This window comes from Bufo gargarizans, chromosome 3 (assembly GCF_014858855.1).
Source record: "Bufo gargarizans isolate SCDJY-AF-19 chromosome 3, ASM1485885v1, whole genome shotgun sequence".
In the NCBI taxonomy this organism is placed as follows: Eukaryota; Metazoa; Chordata; class Amphibia; order Anura; family Bufonidae; genus Bufo; species Bufo gargarizans.
In genome coordinates, this window is record NC_058082.1 from 565,100,641 (window position 1) to 565,128,027 (window position 27,387).

Sequence of the window (27,387 nt, forward strand, 5' to 3'; positions counted from 1 at the left end):
AATGGCCTGCGAAATCTGAAAGGTGCCCCTTTGCCCACCTTGGCTGCAAAAAAGTGTGACACATCTGGTATCGCCGTACTCAGGAGAAGTTGGGGAATGTGTTTTGGGGGGTCATTTTACATATACCCATGCTGGGTGAGAGAAATATCTTGGCAAAAGACAACTTTTCCCATTTTTTTTATACAAAGTTGGCATTTGACCAAGATATTTCTCTCACCCAGCATGGGTATATGTAAAATGACACCCCAAAACACATTGCCCAACTTCTCCTGAGTACGGCGATACCAGATGTGTGACACTTTTTTGCAGCCTAGATGCGCAAAGGGGCCCAAATTCCTTTTAGGGGGGCATTTTTAGACATTTGGATCCCAGACTTCTTCTCACACTTTCGGGCCCCTAAAAAGCCAGGGCAGTATAAATACCCCACATGTGACCCCACTTTGGAAAGAAGACACCCCGAGGTATTCAATGAGGGGCCTGGCGAGTTCCTAGAATTTTTTTTTTTTTGCATAAGTTAGCGGATATTGATTTTTTTTGTTTTTTTTTCTCACAAAGTCTCACTTTCCGCTAACTTAGGACAAAAATTTCAATCTTTCATGGACTCAATATGCCCCTCACGGAATACCTTGGGGTGTCTTCTTTCCGAAATGGGGTCACATGTGGGGTATTTATACTGCCCTGGCTTTTTAGGGGCCCTAAAGCGTGAGAAGAAGTCTGGAATATAAATGTCTAAAAATGTTTACGCATTTGGATTCCGTGAGGGGTATGGTGCGTCCATGTGAGATTTTATTTTTTGACACAAGTTAGTGGAATATGAGACTTTGTAAGAAAAAACAAAAACAAAAACAAACAAAAAATTTCCGCTAACTTATGCAAAAAAAATGTCTGAATGGAGCCTTACCAGGGGGGGGTGATCAATGACAGGGGGGTGATCAATGACAGGGGGGTGATCACCCATATAGACTCCCTGATCCCCCCCTGGTAAGGCTCCCTGACCCCCCTGTCATTGATCACCCCCCCTGTAAGGCTCCATTCAGACATCCGCATGATTTTTTACGGATCCATGGATACATGGATCGGATCCACAGAACGCATGCGGACGTCTGAATGGAGCCTTACAGGGGGGTTATCAATGACAGGGGGTGATCAGGGTAATCAGGGTGATCACCCCCCTGTCACTGATCACCCCCCCCCCTGTAAGGCTCCATTCAGACGTCCGCATGATTTTTACGGATCCATGGATACATGGATCGGATCCACAGAACGCATGCGGACGTCTGAATGGAGCCTTACAGGGGGGTTATCAATGACAGGGGGTGATCAGGGTAATCAGGGTGATCACCCCCCTGTCACTGATCACCCCCCCTGTAAGGCTCCATTCAGACATCCGCATGATTTTTTACGGATACATGGATACATGGATCGGATCCACAAAACGCATGCGGACGTCTGAATGGAGCCTTACAGGGGGGTTATCAATGACAGGGGGTGATCAGGGTAATCACCCCCCTGTCACTGATCACCCCCCCTGTAAGGCTCCATTCAGACGTCCGCATGATTTTTACGGATCCATGGATACATGGATCGGATCCACAGAACGCATGCGGACGTCTGAATGGAGCCTTACAGGGGGGTTATCAATGACAGGGGGTGATCAGGGTAATCACCCCCCTGTCACTGATCACCCCCCCTGTAAGGCTCCATTCAGACGTCCGCATGATTTTTACGGATCCATGGATACATGGATCGGATCCACAGAACGCATGCGGACGTCTGAATGGAGCCTTACAGGGGGGTTATCAATGACAGGGGGTGATCAGGGTAATCAGGGTGATCACCCCCCTGTCACTGATCACCCCCCCTGTAAGGCTCCATTCAGACATCCGCATGATTTTTTACGGATACATGGATACATGGATCGGATCCACAAAACGCATGCGGACGTCTGAATGGAGCCTTACAGGGGGGTTATCAATGACAGGGGGTGATCAGGGTAATCACCCCCCTGTCACTGATCACCCCCCCTGTAAGGCTCCATTCAGACGTCCGCATGATTTTTACGGATCCATGGATACATGGATCGGATCCACAGAACGCATGCGGACGTCTGAATGGAGCCTTACAGGGGGGTTATCAATGACAGGGGGTGATCAGGGTAATCACCCCCCTGTCACTGATCACCCCCCCTGTAAGGCTCCATTCAGACGTCCGCATGATTTTTACGGATCCATGGATACATGGATCGGATCCACAGAACGCATGCGGACGTCTGAATGGAGCCTTACAGGGGGGTTATCAATGACAGGGGGTGATCAGGGTAATCAGGGTGATCACCCCCCTGTCACTGATCACCCCCCCTGTAAGGCTCCATTCAGACATCCGCATGATTTTTTACGGATCCATGGATACATGGATCGGATCCACAAAACGCATGCGGACGTCTGAATGGAGCCTTACAGGGGGGTTATCAATGACAGGGAGTGATCAGGGTAATCAGGGTGATCACCCCCCTGTCACTGATCACCCCCCTGTAAGGCTCCATTCAGACATCCGCATGATTTTTTACGGATCCATGGATACATGGATCGGATCCACAAAACGCATGCGGACGTCTGAATGGAGCCTTACAGGGGGGTTATCAATGACAGGGGGTGATCAGGGTAATCAGGGTGATCACCCCCCTGTCACTGATCACCCCCCTGTAAGGCTCCATTCAGACATCCGCATGATTTTTTACGGATCCATGGATACATGGATCGGATCCACAGAACGCATGCGGACGTCTGAATGGAGCCTTACAGGGGGGTTATCAATGACAGGGGGTGATCAGGGTAATCAGGGTGATCACCCCCCCTGTAAGGCTCCATTCAGACGTCCGCATGATTTTTACGGATCCATGGATACATGGATCGGATCCACAGAACGCATGCGGACGTCTGAATGGAGCCTTACAGGGGGGTTATCAATGACAGGGGGTGATCAGGGTAATCAGGGTGATCACCCCCCTGTCACTGATCACCCCCCCTGTAAGGCTCCATTCAGACGTCCGCATGATTTTTACGGATCCATGGGTAGGTCAGTACAGTCCCACCAAACACCACACCACACTACACTACACTCCCCCCCCCCCCCCGGTCACTTATTAACCCCTTATAAACCCCTGATCACCCCATATAAACTCCCTGATCACCCCCCTGTCATTGATCACCGCCCTGTCATTGATCACCCCCCTGTCAGGCTCCGTTCAGACGTCCGCATGATTTTTACGGATCCGATCCATGTATCCATGGATCCGTAAAAATCATGCGGACGTCTGAATGGAGCCTGACAGGGCGGTGATCAATGACAGGGGGTGATCAGGGAGTGTATATGGGTGATCACCCGCCTGTCATTGATCACCCCCCTGTAAGGCTCCATTCAGACGTCCGCATGATTTTTACGGATCCATGGATACATGGATCGGATCCGTAAAAATCATGCGGACGTCTGAACGGAGCCTGACAGGGGGGTGATCAATGACAGGGCGGTGATCAATGACAGGGGGGTGATCAGGGAGTTTATATGGGGTGATCAGGGGTTTATAAGGGGTTAATAAGTGACCGGGGGGGGGGGGGGGGGAGTGTAGTGTAGTGTGGTGTGGTGTTTGGTGGGACTGTACTGACCTACCTGAGTCCTCTGGTGGTCGATCCTAACAAAAGGGACCACCAGAGGACCAGGTAGGAGGTATATTAGACGCTGTTATGAAAACAGCGTCTAATATACCTGTTAGGGGTTAAAAAATTCGGATCTCCAGCCTGCCAGCGAGCGATCGCCGCTGGCAGGCTGGAGATCCACTCGCTTACCTTCCGTTCCTGTGAGCGCGCGCGCCTGTGTGCGCGCGTTCACAGGAAATCTCGCGTCTCGCGAGATGACGCGCCGATGCGTCCAGGAGGAGAAAAGCAACCACCTTCCGGACGCATCGGCGCGTTAGGCGGTCCGGAGGTGGTTAAGGGGTGCAATTTACCTGCTTCCACAAAATACTGATTAAGGTGTTTGATATACCTGCTTCCACAAAATACGAATTGAGGGGTGCAATATACCTGCTACCACAAAATACTGATTGAGGGGTGCAATATACCTGCTTCCACCAATTATTGATTGAGGCCTGCGATACACCGGCTTCCACAAAATAGTGAATGAGGGGTGCGATATACCTGCTTTCGCCAAATATTGATTCAGGGGTTCTATATACCTGTTTCCACAAAATACTGATTATGGGGTGCGATATACCTGCTTCTACAAAATACTGATTAAGGGGTTCAATATACCTGCTTCCACAAAATACTGATTGAGGGGTGCAATATACCTGCTTCCACAACATACTGATTAAGGGGTTTGATATACCTGCTTCTATAAAATACTGATTGAGAGGTTTGATATACGTGCTTCCACAAAATACTGATTGAGGGGTGTGATATACCTGCTTCCACCAAATATTGATTCAGGTGTTCTATATACCTGTTTCCACAAAATACTGATTGAGGGGTGGGATATACCTGCTTCTAAAAAATACTGATTAAGGGGTTCTACATACCTGCTTACACCAAGTATTGATTGAGGCCTGCGATACACCAGCTTCCACAAAATACTGATTGAGGGGTGCGATATACCTGGTTCCACCAAATATTGATTGAGGCCTGCGATACACTGTCTTCCACAAAATACTTATTGAGGGGTGCGATATACTGGCTTCCACCAATACTGTTTGAAGCCTGCAATATACCTGCTTCCACAAATACTGCTCTTCTCTAGTGACTTTGGCACAGGGTGTTTTTGAAAATGGCAGGCAGAGGAAGAGACAGGTCGTTCTGCAAGGGTGGTAGGGGTCGGCAGGCAGGTGCACCAGGCCGGAGCCTAAGTGTGAAGTTGGAGAATGTACGTGCAATTAAGTCAAAGGTTGCACCAGAGTTGGTTGAGTGGCTCACTCAGCCTTCCGCTTCTGCACCCTCCTCATCCTCTGTATCTGCACCCTCCTCACTCTCTGCTGTGTGCACCCCCAAAGACACCACCACCACTATAGCCCCTCCACTCGAGTCAGAGGAATTATTTTCCCATCCATTCCCAGACCTTACCGATGCGCAGCCATTCTTGGCAACGAATGATGAAGAGGAGGTAGCAACGGCTGCCACCCAGCGGTCTGACGACCGTACCCAGATCAGCCCAAGGAAGGTGGTCCCCGCTGTTGCTGCCTACTCCGAGATCTCTAATGTCAGTGGTGGTGAAGGTGACGATGATGACGTGTCAATGGACGTCACAAGGGTGCCCACAAGAGAGGAAGAGGAGGGGAGTTTAGAGGGAGAGACGGAGCAGCAGATAGGGAGGAGAAGCAGGCAGAACTCGCAGTGCACAGGAGGCAAAAAGCAGACTGCAAATGTATCTGGAGTAAGACATCCACCATGCACGGTCACATCTTGCGCTCCCAGGACGTCGGCACATGGCTCCGCAGTGTGGGCTTTTTTTAATGTGTCAGCTGCTGACAATAGTGTTGCCATCTGCAGCCTGTGCTGTCAATGCATAAGTTGCGATAAGCCCAACACTCACCTAGGGACGACCGCCTTAAGAAGGCACCTGGCCTCCCATCACCGAGCCCAGTGGGAGCAAAGCCATCAGTACCCACAAAGCCACACTCCCGGTGCTCCACGTCCTGACTCTTCTCCTTCTCCTCCCATTTGTCCTCCACTCCACCTTCCACCGTGCCGTCATCCCGTTCATCTGGCAGAAGGCAGGCTTCTGTGGCCCAAATGTTCGAGCGTAAAAAGTTGATGACGCCTGTGATGATAGTGGTGTATTAATAAAGTAAACAATAGCACAGCGCCATGATGTTTCGCACACACACACAGCCATCTAAATTCAGCTGCTTTTCAGGGACAGGGATGTACACTTGCCCCTTGGGAGTTTCTAATCTGCAAATTTTCTGTTAGAAATAACTGAAATGGCACCAGACTGGCAGCCATTTCAGTAAGAGTTTGGTTACCTAGGCAACCTGTGAGAGTCTGTGTGAGCTGGATGCAGGCAGCCATTTTGGAGTTCAGTTGAGAGAGCAGCATTAGAGGAGAGAGCTGTGTGGTAATAGACAGGATACCAAATGTGTGCAGGACTCTAGACATAACCTACGAGCCTAGATCATTTTTCATTTATGAAAGATATCATTTCAATGTTAAACCCCTTTTGTTTATATGTCATGCCCTATGTCTTGTCCACCATATTTTCTGTAAATCTTTGAAAACGCATCTTGTTTTGACTGACTTTATTCCATTAAAAATAACTATTTCTTTTTAATTGTCTGTTTCTTTTCGTTCTGAAATATTAACAGCTTGAGAATCCAGCTTCCTTCAGGAGACAATTGATATATCCCAGTTTTATGGTTAAGATTTAATTGTATGACGATTGTAAATGTATGGGGACTGTCCAATCAGATGTGGGTCATCTGAGAGAAGATTATTGTGTCCAGGAAAGTGACAAATAGGTCTTTTGGTATAGCACCCAAGTGTTACCGTGCAATAGGTCATAGGCGATCGATAAGATATCGATCGGCAGGGAGCAAGTTGATGCTTAATTGACGGTAGATTGGCAATTACAGTATCAAAATCCCTGATCCTCAGGTTTAGTGCGGTTCTCATTACGAACCTGGTGGCAGCAAATATAGGGGGTGGGGAGTTACTGCTTTGATTGATTCTCGGCACCAATATATTGTCACGGCCGTGTTACGTGGACAGGCTCTTTCCGGCAGGCGCCTGTGTTACCAGTAACAACTGGAGGTGGTTGCACCGGGCATAGCGTGGCTGTGGGCATGGTTTGTGACATATTTTGGTGGGTGGTGGGATTCGTGTTTAATTGTTTCAGAGTGTCAGTTGTATGCGTTTAACACCATACAACTGAAAAAAGGAGAATTGTATATATTTTTTTCTCTTAAAGGAACAGACACATGCGTTTATTTTAATAATACATAGCGACTGAAGTGTTCCCTTCCTTTTCTTTGTTATTCTGTCTATCTTTAATTTGAAAGGACACTGTAGGACACTGTAAAGATGATGGATGCTGATATCGCAGCTGCAGACCAGGGAGATTCTGCTGGCATTGCTGGGTATAGTAGTCCGCTGACTCTCCACAATTCTGGCCCTTTGTTACGCCAGGAAGCTATGCAGCAGTGGGCGCTGAACAACCCTAAGGAATAAAGTGATTGGCTGAGGGAGGAGCGCGCTGCTGAACGCGCTGAACGTATTGCTGCTGAGGAACGTGCAGAACGAGCTGCTGCTCTCCAACATGAGCTTAACATGGAGCAAATCAGATTGCAACGCTTGTACCAGACGGCTGTGCCAGCAGCTGGCCAGACGATTATTAAGCCAAAGTTACCAGAAATGGACAAGGATGATGAGGATATTGAACTGTTTCTGAGAGCTTTTGAATCGGTGTGTCAAAATTATGCAATCCCAGAAGTACAGTGGGCTGGTCACCTTATGTCCGTCCTGAAAGGCAGAGCCAGAGACGCACTGCTAGAGCTGCCGCTGGAGCAACGTGGTACATTCTTGGAAATCAGGACTGCTGTGCTCACAAAATACATGTTGACACCAGAGTCATACAGGCAGAAGTTCCGTTCGCTTCAGCGAGGACTTGAGGAGACCTTTATGAATTTTGCCAGTCGGCTGCGTACTACCTGTGAACAGTGGTACACCCCTTTAACGGAAAATACACGTCAGTCTTTAGCCGAATTGATCCAGAGAGAGCAGTTTATTTACAACTGTCTGCCAAAAGTGCAACGGTATGACTGCGAGCACAAGCCAAAAAATCTGTGGGAGGCTGCCACTTTGGCAGATGAATACTTTGCCTTGCCAAGCACCAGAGGAATGAAGGACATCTTGTCCCAGATTGGAGAAGGGGTTACTTCCAGTGCTTCTTCTCCCAGACCAGCAGTTGCATAAGTGAAACGGCAGTTTCAGAAGCAGGCACCACGACCAGCTGGAGCCCAGCCTGCTGCTGTTTTAGCTGCGACCCGCGGCTGTTACATTTGTGGTAAATTAGATCATATCAGGCATAATTGTCCGAAAAGAGTGGGACCGTTGTCCCTGGCAATGGATAAGTCCTCCAGCAACCATGCCTGAGTTCCACCTATCAGCCACCAACCAAGGGTAGCTCTTGTGGGTAAACAGACCCATAGCACAGATGACAACTTGCAAGTAACTCTTGTCCATCCCGAGATGGTGGAGAAGAAGGACATCATCCCGGATAAAACACTGAAAATCACAGGTGTAGGAGGGGTTACTTCTGAGGTACCCCTAGCATGTGTATACTTGGATTGGGGTATTGGAAGAGGGATGAGGGAAGTGGGTGTCATGTCAGACATCCCTGCAAATGTCTTACTAGATACAGATCTAGGATGTATGATGTGTTTGTATGTTGCAAAGTAAGGTACACAGGATCCAAGCCCTAATGGTGTGAATTTATGTGATAGTGCACAGCATGCAGACTTCATGCAAGAAAATGTGTCTGGTATGCATGGGTACATACCTCCAGGTGAAAGAGATGTGGGACTGATTGCAGATAATAGCATTCAGGGAGAACCTGTACTGTCAGTTGATGCAGTTGGCCAAAGCGCTGACAGTAATGATAATAGTGTGCATTTATGTGCACAAAATCCTGATTTCATATGTATCTGATCTGCATGGAAGTATGTCTTCAGGAGAGAAAGACATAGGGTTGATTGCGGTTAATAGCATTTATGTAAAACAGAAAATATCAGCTGATGCAGTAATGATAATGGTATGCATATATGTAGTAATGCACAACCTACAGATGTCATAAGTCAGAATGTACCTGTCATGGCTGTCACCCGCAGTGCGGCAAGAACGGCAGCGGCAGACTTACTTGAGTCTGAGCAGTCTGGGGCCCGATCTCTGGCCTGCTCCTGCCCGAGGAACTCTACATCCACTGAGCTCACACCACTGACTCTCTTCTCAACAGGGTAGTTGTCTGACTTTTGAGCAAGCACTGAGGTGTGACCCCCATCTACAAACACTCAGAATGGTAGCAGAGAATGCCCCTGCAGATGGAGCTACCCATAGAGTGTTTTGGGAAGGTGGTAAATTGTACCGGGAAGAGCTCCGGTCAAGTGACGGTGAGCCGGACGTGCTACACAGGCAGCTAATTATGCCCAGTTAATACCGGGGCCAATTGCTGCATGTGGCGCATAAGATCCCCTTGGCTGGTCACCTGGGTAGCAAGAAGACGAGGTCCCGTCTGCTGCAAAATTTTTACTGGCCTGGCATAAATAAAGATGTTGATAGCTATTGTTGGTCTTGTGTGACCTGCATATGTGTCAGAAAAAACTGAGACGTGGCCCCCATCCCATTAAATTCTTTGCCAATCATTGAGGAACCATTTTGTCGGGTGGGAGTTGACATCATCAGTCCCCTTAAGATAGCTAGCTCTTCAGGCAAACGATTTATTCTTACAGTCGTCGACTATGCAACACGGTACCACGAGGCTGTCGCAATGTCGATTAGGTCAGATAAAGACGCCCTTCTAACCACCTTCTCGAGAGTCGGTTTTCCAGCAGAGATGGTGACAGATCACGGCACTCAATTTATGTCAGACCTGATGCAAGTCCTACCATCCACAAACTAATGGTTTGTGTGAACGGTTTAATGGCACACTGAAACAAATGCTGAGAACCTTTGTTGAAGATCAAGGCAAGGACTGGGAGCGATACCTGCCGCACTTGTTGTTTGCCTATAGAGAGGTGCCCCAAGAGTCCACTGTTTTCTCACATTTCGAACTCTTGTACGGTAGGAAAGTAAGAGTCCCATTGGACCTCATTAGAGAGTACTGGGAAGGCCCAAAAGAGGTAAATGAAGTGTTTGTTGTTGATTATGTCCTGAAGTTCAGGGACAAAATTGAAACCTTGTGGGTAAAATGAAGGTGAACATGGCGGAAGCACAGCGTACCCAAAAGCAGTGGTACGACCGGCATGCTAGGGAACACTCTTACCAAGTGGGACAAAAAGTGTACATCTTACTGCCTATCAGACAACATAAGTTGCAAGCAGCATGGGAGGGTCCCTATTCCATCATGGTGAAAAAAGACAAGGTACATTATGTAATAAACTTAGGTGGGAGGAGGCACAAAACTTTCCATGTAAACATGTTGAAGGAGCACATTGAGAGACCGGCTCATGTTATGGCAGTATGTAGCGTGCCTGACACTGAAGAAGGGACTTACCTGCGAGATTTGTTGGATGATACAAAGAAAGAAGGAGCAGAATGGAATATCAACCCTGAGCTGTCACTCCTACAGAAAAGTCAGCTTGGTGGGGTATTACGGAGATTTGCGGATACCTTCACAAGCAAGCCGGGGAAAACACACCTCACGACTCACCATGTAGAGACTGGTACCCATTCCCCAATCAAACAGTTTGCCTACTGAGTCTCAGATCAGGTTCGGGCAGACATAAAAATGGAAATTGAGGAGATGAAAGAGTTGGAGGAGGTCCAGGAATCCCATAGTGCCTGGGCTTCACCAAAAAAGGACAAAACAGTTAGATTCTGTGTGGATTACAGAAAGCTCAATGCTATTACTACCTCTGATGCATACCCTATGCCCAGAATTGATGTATTATTGGATGATCTGGCTAAAGCCCGCTATCTGACGATCATGGACCTGAGCAGAGGATACTGGAACAGATAACAGAAGAGGCTCAAAAAAGGTCAGCCTTTGCCACCCCAACAGGTTTGTATGAGTTTACCGTAATGCCTTTTGGGATGAAGAATGCACCTGCCACCTTTCAGAGGTTAATGAATAAGCTATTGGAAGTACAGGAACAATTTGCTATAGCCTACCTAGATGTTATAGCGATATTCATCAACACCTGGGCGGAGCACCTAGTGCACCTGTCACAGGTACTGGACCGTTTGAAAGGTGCTGGATTAACAGTCAAACCAAGCAAGTGTCATCTAGGTATGACTGAAGTACACTACCTGGGACATAGAGTGGGAGGTGGGAAGCTAAAGCCAGACACGGGTAAGATAGAGGCAATCACCAGTTGGCCCATCCCACGCACCAAAAAACAAGTCCAAGCTTTCTTGGGGACAGCAGGGTACTATCGGAAGCTAAAGACTATAGTGTTCTAGCTAAGCCCCTGACAGACTTGACCAAGAAGGCCGGAGGAAAGATTGTGACATGGACAGCGGAGTGCGACCAGGCCTTCCAAGCCCTAAAACATGCCCTAGGCAGTGCCCCTGTACTACAGGCCCCTGACTTTAGGCGCAAGTTTGTAGTTCAGACAGATGCCTCAGACTTCGGCCTAGGCGCTGTTCTAAGCCAGGTAAATCAGGCTGGTGGGGAGGAACATCCTGTCCTATATTTCAGCAGGAAGCTACTGCCCGCCGAGGTGGGCTACCCCACCATAGAGAAAGAATGTCTCGCCATTGTTTGGGCACTGAAGAAATTGGAGCCATACCTCTATGGCTGAAATTTCACAGTGATCACAGACCACAACCCCTTAAGTTGGCTGAATCAGGTATCTGGGAACAATAAGAAACTCCTCCGTTGGAGCCTCTGTCTCCAGAGTTATGATTTCAGTATTCAACACAGAAGTGGAAAAACCCATCAGAATGCAGATGGACTATCCAGGCAGTAAAATTAAGTTGCTGTGGAGTAGGGTCTTGAAGACCGTACCCCTGGCATCCATTTAGGTGGGAGGTGTGATGATAGTGGTGTATTAATATAGTAAACAATAGCCCAGCGCCATGATGTTTCGCACACACACACAGCCATCTAAATTCAGCTGCATTTCAGGGACAGGGATGCTAATTTTCTGTTAGAACTAACTGAAATGGCACCAGACTGGCAGCCATTTCAGTAAGAGTTTGGTTACCTAGGCAACCTGTCAGAGTCTGTGTGAGCTGGATGCAGGAAGCCATTTTGGAGTTCAGTTGAGAGCAGCATTAGAGGAGAGAGCTGTGTGGTAATAGACAGGATGCTAAATGTGTGCAGGACTCTTGACATAACCTACGAGCCTAGATAACACTCATTCATGAAAGGTATTTTTTCAATGTTAAACCCCTTTTGTTTACATTTCATGCCCTATGTTTTGTCTACCATCTTTTCTGTAAATCTTGAAACGCATCTTGTTTTGACTGACTTTATTCCATTAAAAATAACTTTTTAATTGTCTGTTTCCTTTCGCTCTGAAATATTAACAGCTTGAGAATCCAACTTTCTTCAGGAGATAATTGATATATTCCAGTTTTATGGTTAAGATTTAATTGTATGACGATTGTAAATGTATGGGGACTGTCCAATCAGATGTGGGTCATCTGAGAGAAGATTACTGTGTCCAGGAAAGTGACAAATAGGTCTTTTGGTATAGCACCCAAGTGTTACCGTGCAATAGGTCATAGGCGATCGATAAGATATCGGGAGCAAGTTGATGCTTAATTGACGGTAGATTGGCAATTACAGTATCAAAATCCCTGATCCTCAGGTTTAGTGCGGTTCTCACTACGAACCTGGTGGCAGAAAATATAGGGTGTGGGGAGTTAATGCTTTGATTGATTCTCGGCACCCAAATATTGTCACGGCCGTGTTACGCGGACAGGCTCTTTCCGGCAGGCGCCTGTGTTACCAGTAGCAACTGGAGGTGGTTGCGCTGGGCTTAGCTTGGCTGTGGGCACGGTTTGTGACAACGCCTGATAACCCTCTTGCCCAACGGCTGACCGCTGGCTTGTCGGAACTGCTAGCCTGCCAACTACTGCCATATAAACTTGTGGACTCGGAGGCCTTTAGAAAATTTGTGGCCATTGGCACACCGCAATGGAAGGCCCTCGGAAGGAAATATTTCTCCTAGAAGAGCATCCCAGAGCTATATGGCCACGTTCAGCGGCAATTTATTATATCTCTGGCACATAGTGTCGGTGCCAAGATACATCTGACCAGAGACACTTGGTCTAGCAAACACGGGCAGGGAAGGTACATAACTTTTACTGCCCACTGGGTGAACCTTCTGACAGCCATCAAGCATGTAACCCGTGGCACCAGTGTGGATTTGGTGTTACCGCCACGGATTGCATTCAGGCCTGCCTCTTCTTCTCCTCCTCCATCCTCCGTCTCCTCCTCGGCTGACTCCTCCTTTTCCACTTCTACCGCCTCTTCCACTGCACCCCCCAAGCTCCCCAGAACCTAACGACATGCCAGGTGTGATGTTGCCATGCTGTGCTGCGGCTGTTGTGCCTGGAAGCCAAGAGCCACACCGGTCCTGCACTGCTTTCAGCTCTGTGGTCACAGGCCAATCAGTGGCTAACCCCGCTCAATTTGACAGTTGGTAAAGTGGTGTGCGACAACAGTGCCAATCGCACTGAAACAGGGCAAAATGACACACGTGCCATGCATGGCACACATACTGAACTTAGTCGTGCAGCCATTTGTTGCCAAATACCCCGGGGTCCAGGACATCTTGCGGCAGGCCAGGAAAATCTCTGGCCATTTTAAAAGATCTTACACGGACATGGCTTGCCTTGCTGGTGTTCAGCGGCGACACTATCTGCCCGTCAAACGTCTGATTTGTGACAGCCCGACGCACTGGAACTCCACCTTGTATATGCTTGATAGACTGCTCCAGCAGCAACGTGCCGTTAACGACTACCTGTACGAACTCTGCAGCAGGACAGGTTCTGGGGAGATTGGTTTCTTTTCATCATGGCAGTGGCTGCTCATGTGCGACATATGCAGACTTCTGTGGCTATTTGATGAGATCACCAAATTGGTCAGTCGCAGCCAGGGCGCCATCAGTGACATCGTACCTTACGCCTTCTTTCTGGAGCGTGCATTGCATTGTGTCATTGATCAAGCCATCGAGGAGCAGGAGCTGGAAGATGAGGAAGTCGCAATTCTGAATAAATTCCGAGGGGGATACTCCATCTGAGACAATTCAGCAGGAGTCTGAAGAGGAGTCAGAGGAGGATGGTGGCTGGGGGGAGGAGTAGGAGCAAGAAAAGCAGGCTTTGAGGGGGACTTTAAACTTTTCGGGGATACCTGGTGTTGTCCGTAGCTGGGGGAAGGAGACCGAGGACGGCATTCTCCTGGGCGATAAGCAGGAGCCAGGGCGCTCCACCGCTTCCAATTTAGTGAAAATGGGGGCCTTCATGCTCCGGTGTTTGAAGAGGGACCCCTGTATAAAAAGCATAAAGGGCAAGGACCAGTACTGGGTGGTAACGTACTTAGACCCCCGATACAAACACAAAATGGCAGACATGTTACCAGCATCACAGAGGGCTGTCAGAATGCAGCATTTCCAGGCCTTACTGCAAGAGTTGCTGCATTCTGCTGTTGAGGGCACTGGCAGAGGAATTTCCACCCACAGCAAAACAGGTGCGGGTACTAATCCTACCGCGCCTGCAAGAAGAGGGCGTTTTAAAGATGTGTAGGTCACTTCGGATATGAGATCATTCTTGCAGCCAAACCATCGACAGCCGCCCTCCGGATCCAGCCTCAGGGAACGTCTAGACCGACAGGTGTCCGACTACATAGGGTTAATGGCCGATGTGGACGCTCTGAGAAGCGAGGAACCGCTGGACTATTGGGTGTGCAGGCTTGACCTGTGGCCAGAGCTGGCACAATTTGCCATGGAACTCTTGGCTTGCCCCTCATCGAGTTTCCTGTCAGAAAGGATGTTCAGCACAGCAGGGTGGATCGTGACCGATAAGTGCACTCGCCTAGCTCACGACAGTGTGGACTACCTGACATTTCTAAAAATTAATGAGGCATGGAATTCAAAGGAATTCAACACCTGTGACGACTATGTGTAATTAAATTTCCTCATGCCAGCCCACACATATCCGCCACCACCCAGAACAAAGAATGGTCCTAGTCTTATGTATATACAGCGGCATAAAATGCCTACAGTAAAATTGTTATCCACTGACCGTCTAATATACCTCCAGCCACATAATCACTTGTTCTTTTCTGTCAGGTGAATGCATAATGTTTGGGGCCTGTACTCCACTGGCCTACAGTAAAATTGCTATTTACTGACCGCCTAATATACCTCTAGCCACATAATCATTTGTTCTTTTCTGTCAGGTGTATGAATAATTTTTGGGGCCTGTACTCCACTGGCCTACAGTTAAATTGTTATTCAGTGATCCTCTAATATACCTCCAGCCACATAATCACTTGTTCTTTTCTGTCAGGTGAATGCATAATTTTTGGGGCCTGTACTCCACTGGCCTACAGTAAAATTGTTATCCACTGATCGCCTAATATACCTCCAGCCACATAATCACTTGTTCTTTTCGGTCCGGTGAATGCCTAATGTTTGGGGCCTGTACTCCACTGGCCTGCAGGAAAATTGTTATCCACTGACCGCCTAATATACCTCCAGCCACATAATCACTTGTTCTTTTCTGTCAGGTGAATGCATAATTTTTGGGGCCCGTACTCCCGTGACATAAAATATATTTTTTCTAGGCTCCAGCAGGGCACATTTTTGAGAGTTTTCCTTTAAGATGCATAAAAATGGCCCCTGATTAGAGTTGAGCGGACACCTGGATGTTCGGGTTCGAGAAGTTCGGCCGAACTTCCCGGAAATGTTTGGGTTCGGGATCCGAACCCGATCCGAACTTCGTCCCGAACCCGAACCCCATTGAAGTCAATGGGGACCCGAACGTTTCGGCACTAAAAAGACTGTAAAACAGCCCAGGAAAGGGCTAGAGGGCTGCAAAAGGCAGCAACATGTAGGTAAATCCCATGCAAACAAATGTGGATAGGGAAATGAATTAAAATAAAAATAAAATAAATAAAAATTAACCAATATCAATTGGAGAGAGGTCCCATAGCAGAGAATCTGGCTTCACGTCACCCACCACTGGAACAGTCCATTCTCAGATATTTAGGCCCAGGCACCCAGGCAGAGGAGAGAGGTCCCGTAACAGAGAATCTGGCTTCATGTCAGCAGAGAATCAGTCTGCATGTCATAGCAGAGAATCAGGCTTCACGTCAGCCACCACTGCAACAGTCCATTGTCATATATTTAGGCCCAGCACCCAGGCAGAGGAGAGAGGTCCCGTAACAGAGGATCTGGCTTCATGTCAGCAGAGAATCAGTCTGCATGTCATAGCAGAGAATCAGGCTTCACGTCAGCCACCACTGCAACAGTCCATTGTCATATATTTAGGCCCAGCACCCAGGCAGAGGAGAGAGGTCCCGTAACAGAGGATCTGGCTTCATGTCAGCAGAGAATCAGTCTGCATGTCATAGCAGAGAATCAGGCTTCACGTCAGCCACCAGTGCAACAGTCCATTGTCATATATTTAGGCCCAGCACCCAGGCGGAGGAGAGAGGTCCCGTAACAGAGGATCTGGCTTCATGTCAGCAGAGAATCAGTCTGCATGTCATAGTAGAGAATCAGGCTTCACGTCAGCCACCAGTGCAACAGTCCATTGTCATATATTTAGGCCCAGCACCCAGGCAGAGGAGAGAGGTCCCGTAACAGAGGATCTGGCTTCATGTCAGCAGAGAATCAGTCTGCATGTCATAGCAGAGAATCAGGCTTCACGTCACCCAACATTGGAACAGTCCATTGTCATATATTTAGGCCCCGGCACCCAGACAGAGGAGAGGTTCATTCAACTTTGGGTAGCCTCGCAATATAATGGTAAAATGAAAATAAAAATAGGATTGAATGAGGAAGTGCCCTGGAGTACAATAATATATGGTTAAGGGGAGGTAGTTAATGTCTAATCTGCACAAGGGACGGACAGGTCCTGTGGGATCCATGCCTGGTTCATTTTTATGAACGTCAGCTTGTCCACATTGGCTGTAGACAGGCGGCTGCGTTTGTCTGTAATGACGCCCCCTGCCGTGCTGAATACACGTTCAGACAAAACGCTGGCCGCCGGGCGGGCCAGCACCTCCAAGGCATAAAAGGCTAGCTCTGGCCACGTGGACAATTTAGAGACCCAGAAGTTGAATGGGGCCGAACCATCAGTCAGTACGTGGAGGGGTTCCACCATGTTAGTGAAATGTTGCCTCCTGCTAACACGTTGCGTATCAGGTGGTGGTGCACTTAGCTGTGGCGTGTTGACAAAACTTTTCCACATCTCTGCCATGCTAACCCTGCCCTCAGAGGAGCTGCTCCTCCTCTGCCTTGGCCTTGGGCTTCCACTTGTTCCCCTGTGACATTTGGGAATGCTCTCAGTAGCGCGTCTACCAACGTGCGCTTGTACTCGCGCATCTTCCTATCACGCTCCAGTGCAGGAAGTAAGGTGGGCACATTGTCTTTGTACCGTGGATCCAGCAGGGTGGCAACCCAGTAGTCCACACACGTTAAAATGTGGGCAACTCTGCTGTCGTTGCGCAGGCACTGCAGCATGTAGTCGCTCATGTGTGCCAGGCTGCCCAGGGGTAAGGACAAGCTGTCCTCTGTGGGAGGCGTATCGTCATCGTCCTGCCTTTCCCCCCAGCCACGCACCAGTGATGGGCCCGAGCTGCGTTGGGTGCCACCCCGCTGTGACCATGCTTCATCCTCATCCTCCTCCACCTCATCCTCGTCCTCCTCGTCCTCCAGTAGTGGGCCCTGGCTGGCCACATTTGTACCTGGCCTCTGCTGTTGCAAAAAACATCCCTCTGAGTCACTTCGAAGAGACTGGCCTGAAAGTGCTAAAAATGACCCCTCTTCCTCCTCCTCCTGGGCCACCTCCTCTTCCATCATCGCCCTAAGTGTTTTCTCAAGGAGACATAGAAGTGGTATTGTAACGCTGATAACGGCATCATCGCCACTGGCCATGTTGGTGGAGTACTCGAAACAGCGCAACAGGGCACACAGGTCTCGCATGGAGGCCCAGTCATTGGTGGTGAAGTGGTGCTGTTCCGCAGTGCGACTGACCCGTGCGTGCTGCAGCTGAAACTCCACTATGGCCTGCTGCTGCTCGCACAGTCTGTCCAGCATGTGCAAGGTGGAGTTCCACCTGGTGGGCACGTCGCATATGAGGCGGTGAGCGGGAAGGCCGAAGTTACGCTGTAGCGCAGACAGGCGAACAGCGGCAGGATGTGAACGCCGGAAGCGCGAACAGACGGCCCGCACTTTATGCAGCAGCTCTGACATGTCGGGGTAGTTGTGAATGAACTTCTGCACCACCAAATTCAGCACATGCGCCAGGCAAGGGATGTGCGTCAAACTGGCTAGTCCCAGAGCTGCAACGACATTTCGCCCATTATCGCACACCACCAGGCCGGGCTTGAGGCTCACCGGCAGCAACCACTCGTCGGTCTGTTGTTCTATACCACGCCACAACTCCTGTGCGGTGTGGGGCCTGTCCCCCAAACATATGAGTTTCAGAATGGCCTGCTGACGTTTACCCCGGGCTGTGCTGAAGTTGGTGGTGAAGGTGTGTGGCTGACTGGATGAGCAGGTGGAAGAAGAGGAGGAGGAAGCCGAGAAGGAGGAGGTGGCAACAGGAGGCAAAGAATGTTGCCCTGCGATCCTTGGCGGCGGAAGGACGTGCCCCAAACAACTCTCCGCCTGGGGCCCAGCTGCCACTACATTTACCCAGTGTGCAGTTAGGGAGATATAGCGTCCCTGGCCGTGCTTACTGGTCCACGTATCTGTGGTTAGGTGGACCTTGCTACAGATGGCGTTGCGCAGTGCACACTTGATTTTATCGGATACTTGGTTGTGCAGGGAAGGCACGGCTCTCTTGGAGAAGTAGTGGCGGCTGGGAACAACATACTGTGGGACAGCAAGCGACATGAGCTGTTTGAAGCTGTCTGTGTCCACCAGCCTAAATGACAGCATTTCATAGGCCAGTAGTTTAGAAATGCTGGCATTCAGGGCCAGGGATCGAGGGTGGCTAGGTGGGAATTTACGCTTTCTCTCAAATGTTTGTGAGATGGAGAGCTGAACGCTGCCGTGTGACATGGTTGAGATGCTTGGTGACGGAGGTGGTGGTGGTACATCCCCTGTTTGCTGGGCGGCAGGTGCCAACGTTCCTCCAGAGGCGGAGGAAGAGGCCGAGGCGGCAGCAGCAGAAGAGGCCGAGGCGGCAGCAGCAGAAGAGGCCGAGGCGGCAGCAGCAGAAGAGGTAGCAGGGGGAGCCTGAGTGACTTCCTTGTTTTTAAGGTGTTTACTCCACTGCAGTTCATGCTTTGCATGCAGGTGCCTGGTCATGCAGGTTGTGCTAAGGTTCAGAACGTTAATGCCTCGCTTCAGGCTCTGATGGCACAGCGTGCAAACCACTCGGGTCTTGTCGTCAGCACATTGTTTGAAGAAGTGCCATGCCAGGGAACTCCTTGAAGCTGCCTTTGGGGTGCTCGGTCCCAGATGGCGGCGGTCAGTAGCAGGCGGAGTCTCTTGGCGGCGGGTGTTCTGCTTTTGCCCACTGCTCCCTCTTTTGCTACGCTGTTGGCTCGGTCTCACCACTGCCTCTTCCTCCGAACTGTGAAAGTCAGTGGCACGACCTTCATTCCATGTGGGGTCTAGGACCTCATCGTCCCCTGCATCGTCTTCCACCCAGTCTTGATCCCTGACCTCCTGTTCAGTCTGCACACTGCAGAAAGACGCAGCAGTTGGCACCTGTGTTTTGTCATCATCAGAGACTTGCTGAGGTGGTATTCCCATGTCCTCAGCATCAGGAAACATAAGTGGTTGTGCATCAGTGCATTCTATGTCTTCCACCGCTGGGGAAGGGCTAGGTGGATGCCCTTGGGAAACCCTGCCAGCAGAGTCTTCAAACAGCATAAGAGACTGATGCATAACTTGAGGCTCAGACAGTTTCCCTGGTATGCATGGGGGTGATGTGACAGACTGATGGGGTTGGTTTTCAGGCGCCATCTGTGCGCTTTCTGCAGAAGACTGGGTGGGAGATAATGTGAACGTGCTGGATCCACTGTCGGCCACCCAATTGACTAATGCCTGTACCTGCTCAGGCCTTACCATCCTTAGAACGGCATTGGGCCTCACCAAATATCGCTGTAAATTATGGCGGCTACTGGGACCTGAGGTAGTTGGTACACTAGGACGTGTGGATGTGGCAGAACGGCCACGTCCTCTCCCAGCACCAGAGGGTCCACTAACACCACCACGACCATGTCCACGTCCGCGTCCCTTACTAGATGTTTTCCTCATTGTTATCGTTCACCACAACAACAAAAATATTATTTGGCCCAATGTATTGAATTCAAATTCAGGCCTTTTTTTACAGACACCTAACACTATCTGGCTATCTATTTAGGTACCGTATTACACTAATACAGGCACAGCAGTAACCACCGATTTAGCTGACTATGAATTTGAGGCCTAGTATTTAGGCGCTGGGTGACAGGTATAGGTTTACTGACAGAATTAGACTGGGATATGCACCGTAGCGTGTGTGTGAAGTTATTGAGAATAACCCTATCAGCACCTTGAATATTATATACCCTTTTAGGGATGTATTTAAAGTAGGCCTGATACAGCAGAAACCACTAAATTAGGAAATTGCTAAATTGGGAATTGTATTTCAACCCAGAACAAAAAATGTGCTTTGACGGACACTAAATAACTTGCCCAGCCACAACAGTACAGCAGTAACGACAGATTTAGCTGGATATAAATTTGAGGCCTAGTATTTAGGCGCTGGGTGACAGGTATAGGTTTACTGACAGAATTACACTGGGATATGGCCAAAAAATAACCACACTATTGATGGTTAAATGCACTTGGTGTGACAGCTTGACCAACCACACTACTGAGGGTTAAATGCACTTGGTGACAGGCGCAGCTTGCCCCTGATGTAGTATATGGCCAAAAAATAACCACACTATTGATGGTTAAATGCACTTGGTGTGACAGCTTGACCAACCACACTACTGAGGGTTAATTGCACTTGGTGACGGGCGCAGCTTGCCCCTGATGTAGTATATGGCCAAAAAATAAACAGACTATTGCTGGTTAAATGCACTTGGTGTGACAGCTTCACCCTGATGTAGGCTTTAGCCAAAAAACAACCACACCATTGAGGGTTAAATGCACTTGGTGGCAGCTTGTGCTGGCACAACACAAGACACAAAATGGCCGCCGATCACCCCAGAAAAAAGTGACTGAAAAACGCTCTGGGCAGCCTAAAAACAGTGAGCAATTCAATAGCAGCAGTTCAATCATCCACAGCTGCAGATCGATCAATGGATGGAGTCCTTTGGAGGAGTTAATCTGCCTAATCTCGCCCTACTGTCGCAGCTGCAACCTCTCCCTATGCTAATCAGAGCAGAGTGACGGGCAGCGCTATGTGACTCCAGCTTAAATAGAGGCTGGGTCACATGGTGCTCTGGCCAATCACAGCCATGCCAATAGTAGGCATGGCTGTGATGGCCTCTTGGGACAAGTAGTATGACGCTTGGTGATTGGCTGCTTTGCAGCCTTTCAAAAAGCGCCAAGAAAGTGACGAACACCGAACCCGAACCCGGACTTTTACGAAAATGTCCGGGTTCGGGTCCGTGTCACGGACACCCCAAAATTATAACTTTTAGAACTATACAGTTCGGGTTCGCTCATCCCTACCCCTGATTAAAATACATATTGTTTGTGGGAATATTTGCTATTGATCCCCCTCTGGTATGTCACTGTCCATGTTGTGGGACTATTTGTGCACTTCTAGTAAGTATTTAGTGGATGCAAATATGACCTGAAGGTTTTTCAGGTTCGCCTGCCATTAAAGTAAATGGGGCCCGCCGCGTTCGCGAAATGTCCCGGCCGATGTTCGTCCATCACTAAGCGCCATATGGATTTTGGAAATGGAAGCGAAAACCACGGCACTCTAGTTGCTCTTTCGTTAAATGCTTATTTTTATTATTATTGGAAAGCTCTTTTGATTTTGATTTTGATTTTTTTATCCATCCAGAGAATAATACTTAGCCACTGGCCAACATTTAGTCAACAATAGACCTTGATCACGGACTTAGTCATGGTGCATGGCACCATCCTGACAAATCTTCTTGCACCATGACTAAGGCCTCTTTCACACTACCGTATGGCGATTTCAGTGTTTTGCGGGCCGTTTTTCACTGAGCCGTTATTCAGTTTTTTGTTTCCGTTGTGTTTCCATTTCGGTTCCGTTTTTCCATTCCGATTTTCCGTATGGCATATACAGTATACAGTAATTACATAGAACAAATTGGGCTGAGCATAACATTTTCAATAAATGGTTCAGCAAAAAACGGAACGGATACGGAAAGACATACGGATGCATTTCCGTATGCATTCTGTTTTTTTTGCGGACCCATTGACTTTAATAGAGCCACAGAACATGATTTGCGGCTAAATATAGGACATGTTTTATCTTTGCACGAAACAGAGATACGGAAACACGGAAACGGAATGCATACGGAGTACATTCAGTTTTTTTTGTGGACACATTAAAAAGAATGGTTCCGTATACGGACCATATATGGACCGCAAAAAACGGCCCGCAAAATGGAAAAGAAAAACGGTAGTGTGAAAGAGGCCTAAGGCCTAGTTCACACAATCGTTTTTTTTGCGAGTGTAAGGGCCGTTTTTTTGTGTTCCGTATACGGAACCATTCATTTCAATGGTTCCGCATTAAAAACGGAATGTGTTCCGTAAGCATTCCGTTTCCGTATTTCCGTTCCGTTGAAAGATAGAACATGTCCTATTATTGCCCGCAAATCACGTTCCGTGGCTCCATTCAAGTCAATGGGTCCGCAAAGAAAATGGAACACATACGGAAATGCATCCATATGTCTTCCGTATCCGTTCCGTTTTTGCGGAACCATCTATTGAAAATGTTATTTTTTTTATGTAATTACTGTATACTGTATATGCCATACTGAAAAACGGAACGGAAAGACAGAACGGAAACGAAAACACAACGGAACTAAAAAACCGAACAACGGATCAGTGAAAAATGGACCGTAAAAAACTATAAGGCCTCTTTCACATGGGCGAGTATTCCGCGTGGGTGCAATGCGTGAGGTGAACGCATTGCACCCGCACTGAATCCTGACCCATTCATTTCTATGGGGCTGTGTACACGAGCGGTGATTTTCACGCATCACTTGTGCGTTGCGTGAAAATCGCAGCATGCTCTATATTCTGCATTTTTCACACAACGCAGGCCCCATAGAAGTGAATGGGGCCGTGTGAAAATCGCAAGCATCCGCAAGCAAGCGCGGATGCGGTGTGATTTTCACGCATGGTTGCTAAGTGACGATCGGGCTGGGGACCCGATCTGTATTATTTTCCCATTCTGAATACAGAATGCAAAGTAAAATAGTGATGGAGGGGTTAAAAATAAAAATAAAATTAACTCACGAGTCCACTTGATCTCGTAGTTGCGGATCTCTGTCTTCTTCTGTAATGTTGAGCTGGCGGCTAAGGACCTGTGGTGACGTCACATCACATGATCCAATCACATGGTCCCTCACCATGGTGATGAGCCATGTGATTGGACCATGTGATGAGCACAGTGACATCATCAAAGGTCCTATTCCTGTGCACAGCAAAGAAGAAGACAGAAGAGAAGCCAGGCTGCGCGATCAAGTGGATTAAGGTGAGTTAAAGGGTTTCTACCACTCCGTTTTCACATAATTAGGTGTCAGACACTAGCGATTCGCTAGTGTCTGCTCTACCAAACAATCTTAATATAATAGCTTTTGGGGCAGCCGTTTCGCTAAAAAAGAACTTATATTGATATGCTAATGACCCTCTAGGTGCTATGGGGGCGTCATTTGCACCTAGAGGATCGGTCTACCTTCACAAGATGCCGCCGCCCAGCGCGTCCCTCCAGCTCGCCTATCTCCTCTGGAATGCGATCAAGCGGACGACTTCTCGCGCATGCGCCGTGCGCGTCTGTATTCGGCGCATGCGCAGTGAATGTCCGACCGCTTCCCTGCTCAGACATCTCCACTGCGCCTGCGCCGATGGAGCACTATAATGTCATCGGCACAGGCGCAGTGAAGATGTCTGAGCAGGGAAGCGGTCGGACATTCACTGCGCATGCGCCGAATACAGACGCGCACGGCGCATGCACGAGAAGTCGTCCGCTTGATGACAATAAATACACACCTAACATGTTGTAGCAGGGAGACCGAGTTTAGTGACATACTCTGGGATGTTACAGATGTACTACAACTCCCATTCGGAACTTTAGTAAAGAAAGACTGGTCTTTTCTCTACATCTGGCCTGGTTATTGACTCCAGCACTGTTCGCCGGCCACAGCATCTACACCCCCTGCCTTGCACCCATAGAACACTCATAACAACAAGGGCACCCCAACTACCATCAGACAGGAGCCCCAACATCAGTGTGTGTCCCAAGGGAAGAAAAGGTGCGTCCTTCTATCACTGCCCGACCCTAGGGAGCATCAGTGTGAGAATTGCCACTGTGATTTGTATGAATGATAGCTGCTGCCAGAGCCACCACCACTCTCATCTGCTCCTCCCAGGCCTCGGGGCATGTGCCAAAATTCTGTCACGTGGCACTGACGCAAGATTACAGGGCCAGTCAAGAGCAGGACACGGACGCCTGACCCTGCCAATCTACAAAGGGCAGGAGGGGGTTTCACGCTAATCAGGTGCTCCCAGGGACAGGGCCACGCCCTCAGTGCTCTGATGCCTAATTTGCATATTATTAAGTGTGCTGTTTCTTTCAAATTTAATTAATGCACTGTATTATTATATCTCCTTTTACTATGTTGTTTCTACGTATTGTTTCTCTGCTGCCATCTGCTGGCCGGAATTTGTATGCTGCACGCCTTGTTCCTTATCTATAAAGTTTTTCTCTGCTGGGCGTGGTTTTTGCAGCCTTGGTCCTGGTCACTTCCTGTAGCCATTTTCAGTGCTGCACTCCTTGTGACTGGAGACTCACACCTTGGCTTGTGAAGGCATCAGTTTTTGACCAGCAGTTGCCTCAGCAGTTAGCCTCAGGAAAGACACCCACATCACAGCATTCCTGTACTGCATCACTGTATGTTGCTGCTCTGGATCAAATAAACCCACGTTTGATTGCATCCTCATGTCTGCGTCTGGGTCCATCTAACCTGAGCATCTGCCGGTCCGGTCTGCTCCACTGCTTGGATACGAAGGTAGGACAGTCACAAGGTCATCATCAGTTACACCTTCATTCGCCTTCATGTGGGGACAGAACAGTCAAAAACTGCCTTAAAGCCTTATCCCCCAGTCAATACCCGTCTCAAAGTCTAATGCCCGGCTACAGGTTCCCTCAGAGCCCAGCGCCACACTCAGGAACCTCCCTTGCAACAGGCCCACTCGCAGCAAATCTGCCCGGCAACAGCACACGTCCCACAAGCCCAAGGGGAAGCACGGCGTGTCCGCAGTAGATATACTCTTGCCTGGAAGTCCTCCACTACTCGCCAAGCCACTTTCTACATCCTATATTAACCCTTGCTCACAGGATATAAGAACTGTTCACGCACGCGGGGCCTCCCTCAAACCAAAACCCCGCAATTCACTCAAAACACTTTAGGAACCTTATCGGGGTGCCTCATCTGAGCCGCACGGCAATTTTCAGCCCCCAATTCGAAAGTTCATTTTCTTAAAGAGACAGCGCACCTTAAATCAAAATGGCCGAAAAGGACCTCGTACAGTTCCCCAGTGATGAAACAAAGGAAATGCAACCTGATACTGATCATTATGAAGAGCTGGAGGTAGAATCCACACTTCCAGCAGACCAAGTCACGCGACCAAGGCGCTCTCTCAAACCAACTATAAAGATCACGGAAAATTATCACACCAGGAAAGATGAGCTATGTGACAACCTGGAAGAGCTATGGGAACGAGTTTCCTCCCTCATATCAGGAATTAAGTCCTCCTCAGACGATGCCACCAGTTTAAAAGTTGCCGTCGGGCGGCTGAACTCAGCCCATGAAAGATACAAGAGACTGTCCACAAGGTATATAACCTTTCTAAAAGACTCTAATATTGAAGAAGCCCCATCAGAATTGTGCAAGGCAGAATCAATAGACAGACAAAGAGACGCCATGGTGCTGGACGCTAAAGATAAAGTGGAACTCCGCATCTCTCATTTGCAAGAAACTAGATCACACAGATCGCATTCATCCAAACATTCCTCGCGGTCCTACAGATCATCATGCTCTAGAAGCTCCGCCCTGAGCGACAGATTACTAGAGGCCCGGATAAATGCAGAGCTATCCAAAGTGAGGCGTTCCTTCACCGAAAAAGAAGTCCTTGCGAGAACAGAAGCTCAGATGGCGGCGGCCAAGAGGGCAGAAGCGGAGGCAGAAGCCAAGAGGACAGAAGCGGAGGCAGAAGCCAAGAGGGCAGAAGCGGAGGCAGAAGCCAAGAGGGCAGAAGCAGAGGCAGAAGCCAAGAGGGCAGAAGCGGAGGCAGAAGCCAAGAGGGCAGAAGCAGAAGCAGAGGCTCGAATAAAGATCCTTGAATCAGAGAGGGAAGAGGAAATTGCATTAGCAAAAGTAAGACTACTTGAGCAAGCATTGAGCCAAGGCTTTGATTCAGTCTGCTTACCACCAGAGGAGATAGACGATCCAGTTGATCGCACCAGTGACTATGTTCTGAAACGGTTATCTGCACCACCCCCAGTGTGCAGTACTGTCCAAGCAAACGACACTGAAACCTCCAAGTCATCTCTACCTGCAGTGCCAGCGATACCCACAGCACCTGAGCAACCCAATAACAGTTGCCCAGGCGCGCCCTCTCAAGGGCATTTATTACAGCAAGATGGCTACCAGGTGTTTCCTGGCCTACCTCCACAGCTCAAGCGGCAGTCATCAGAATCTACAGAGGCTAGACCACAGCTCAACCCTGCAGCAACATCATTCTACCCGGAAGCATCTCACCCTTTCACGCCACGCAGCCTATACGCCCCAGGGGCATCACAAGTTGTCATGGCAACAAGCAGTGAGAGATCAGATATGTCTGAGTTTGCCAGGTTTATGGTGAGCAGAGAGCTAATTAACACCAGTCTCTTAAAATTTGATGACCGTGCGGAGAGCTACAGAGCCTGGAAGGCAACCTTCAAAGCTGCCATCGCCAACCTCAACCTAACTGCAGAGCAGGAGCTCGACCTCTTGATCAACTGGCTGGGGCCAGGCTCCACAAATCGCATCAAGAGCCTTAGAACTGTCTATGTGGGACAAGCAGAAGCAGGTCTCGCTGCAGCCTGGCAAAGACTCGAACGCACCTTTGGCAGTGCAGAAGCAATAGAGAAGGCACTATTCAGGAGACTGCAGAACGTTCCCAAGATCAGTCTTAAGGATGTCCACAAGCTTCAGGATTTAAGTGATTTGCTCATGGAACTGGAGCTCGCCAAAAGAGATCCTCGTCTGTCCGGGCTGTGCTACCTGGATACTGCCCATGGGGTGAACCCA